At 41.6% G+C, this 2,316-nt stretch overlaps 1 long non-coding RNA gene across 1 annotated transcript in view; it reads right to left on the bottom strand.

Moving 5' to 3' along the window:
• The window catches only part of LOC112548362, a 14,512-nt gene that overhangs the window by 11,327 nt on the left and 869 nt on the right, over nt 1-2,316 (bottom strand). The window contains exon 2 of the long non-coding RNA XR_003092148.1: nt 778-867. This is a non-coding gene — a long non-coding RNA (uncharacterized LOC112548362). The remainder of the gene's footprint in view (nt 1-777; nt 868-2,316) is intronic.

The raw sequence follows: 2,316 nt of genomic DNA, 5'->3' as shown, positions 1-2,316 counted from the left end.
TTCCCCCTGGAACAAATAGCAGCGGCAGAGTTTCGGGTGGCACACATTCCCACCATATATTATACCGCCTTGCCTTTTTTGTGCAGGTTTGGGGGGAGGGAGGTTGGGGTTCTTTTACATATAGGGTTTTTCTGGTATCTTATTTTTGCTCTGTACTGCAAATATGCAGTGCACAGAACCTTTTCATGTGTACCACATGCCTCCTGCAGTGCCTCAAAAGCCTTTGAGGTTCTGCAAAGTGCATGTTCCCACTCATCTGGATGTACCTTCAGATTTCAAACAGGAATCCATAGTATTTTAACCATTCTCCCCTCTTATGGTCTTTCTGAGTTCTTTGCAAGAGAAGAATTGATCTACTTTTTCTGTAGTGAAAAAAGTGTGTGAAAACTAAGCGCTGGTATTTTTTTCAAGGGGTGTCTTAATTCTGAAAAGGTTGAGAATGCCTCAACACTTCAGCCATGTTTATTTCTCTGTATCAATGTAAACCTTATTGTTCCATTTAGAACAGCCTATCAATCTGTCAAGAACAAATTCTGTCCTGATAGAATTGTATGCCATTCCCACTGAAATAAATGGGAACTTCATGTATGTATTATATTGTTAGACTTTTGTCTTCATAAAGCCTGATTCAAAGCACCCGTTAGTCAACGGGAGACTTTCCACTGACTTCATCTGTTTTTGAATCAGATACAAAATCAACATAATATAGGATGCAAAACATTCTTTCTTATATACAGTAATAGATTTAGAGGCAGAGATAATCATAGAAGTAATCACCATTTTTTCAGAAGATAATGTGTACCATCACTGACTGCAGTCTGATTTGAAAGCAAATGACTTCATCAGTTGTGGCCTCAATTTCTCCACCTGTAAAATGGGGATAAACATCTTCCTTTGTAACCTGCAGATGGGGAACATTTCTTAGAAGTAATAAAACTATAGCTTTGAAAGCTCATGGGTCATACATGAAAGTAATATAATTTGCTAACATTAAGGGCTTGATTCCACACCTATTATAGTTGATGAATGCATGGACTAAGTGGGAACAGGATCTGACAGTATATTATGTGCAGCTGAAGGATACTGCCAATTAAAAAGAAAAATATAGATTCCATCTGCTCACAGGAATCACTTAACAAAAATCAATCTTGCTTTACAGCATTATTTGTTTAAAACAAGGATAAAAGAAATATCCTACATTTTGCTGATAAATCACACCTTCAAAGCATGGTTTCCTTCTAAAAAAGGATTCATTTACTTATTTTACATTCACTCTTAGAATCGCCATATCTGTACCATACTTCAACAGGCCCAATGTTCAAAGGTGCTCTTCCCTTGGCAAATATGGGGACAGAATAATTGGGCAGTTGTTTCTGCTCCACAGCCCAATTGCAGATTTAGATCTGATAGATCTAAAAAGGCTTTTGTGGACAGGCTAGAAAATCAGGGCACTGGATCTATCCATTAGGCCAGAGGATAACTTGGCAGTCCTGCATCCTTGGCAATTGAAGTTCACAAGGCAGTGGCTAGAGTTGAGCTGCAAGTGAAGGCATGACATCCAGGAAAGCAGGGGCAGCAGATACTATTCTTGTGTCCCGCCCTCACCAAGGTTCCCTCTAAGCTGTGTGCACGCGTGGCTGTGCACAATTTAAAATCTTGCCACACACAAACTTTTTAACACCGTGCACTCACCTGGAGAGGAACTGAGCGTAGTGGAGGCATCCGGGCCAGCACAGGACACTTACCTGAAGTAAACTCCTCACGCAGGACAAGCAGTGGCTTGTCCCAGAGGTGGGGGCGGGGCCGGGGGCTAGGGCTGGGCTGGAGTAGAGTGCCTCCTTGCTCCTCAAGGTGAGGCAGGGGCTGGGGGCTGGTGCCAGGGAACTGCTCCATCAGTTCTGGGGAACTGCTCTGCTCCCCAGCCCCAATGCCATGTACCTCCTCACTCCCCAAGGCAAGGCAGGGGTGGGAGCTGGGGCTGGAGACTGGCGTACGCTACCACTAGCTACCACTTAGGGGAGCTGCATCCTTAGCAAGAGAGATCCTTCTTGCTTGTAAAAACAGTTTCAAAGAATACAGGTGTTATAATTCATTTCATTTGGACTTTTGCAATCTATTAATGGAACACTATATATTATATTTTATAAATATATCAATAGTAAATATAATATATAATATAGAAATGTGTTGAGTTATGACCCTAAAAGGAAACTTCATAGTTACAAAATGCACTGTACTGGTTCTAGCATTAATTTACTGTAGGGGAAATTAAATGTAGGGGAAATAAAATGGTGACTGCTCAGGGAGCATCAGCAT

This window comes from Alligator sinensis, unplaced genomic scaffold (genome assembly GCF_000455745.1).
Source record: "Alligator sinensis unplaced genomic scaffold, ASM45574v1 scaffold934_1, whole genome shotgun sequence".
In the NCBI taxonomy this organism is placed as follows: Eukaryota; Metazoa; Chordata; order Crocodylia; family Alligatoridae; genus Alligator; species Alligator sinensis.
The sequence above is the reverse complement of the archived record's forward strand: the minus strand, read 5'-3'. Positions and strand labels throughout refer to the sequence as shown.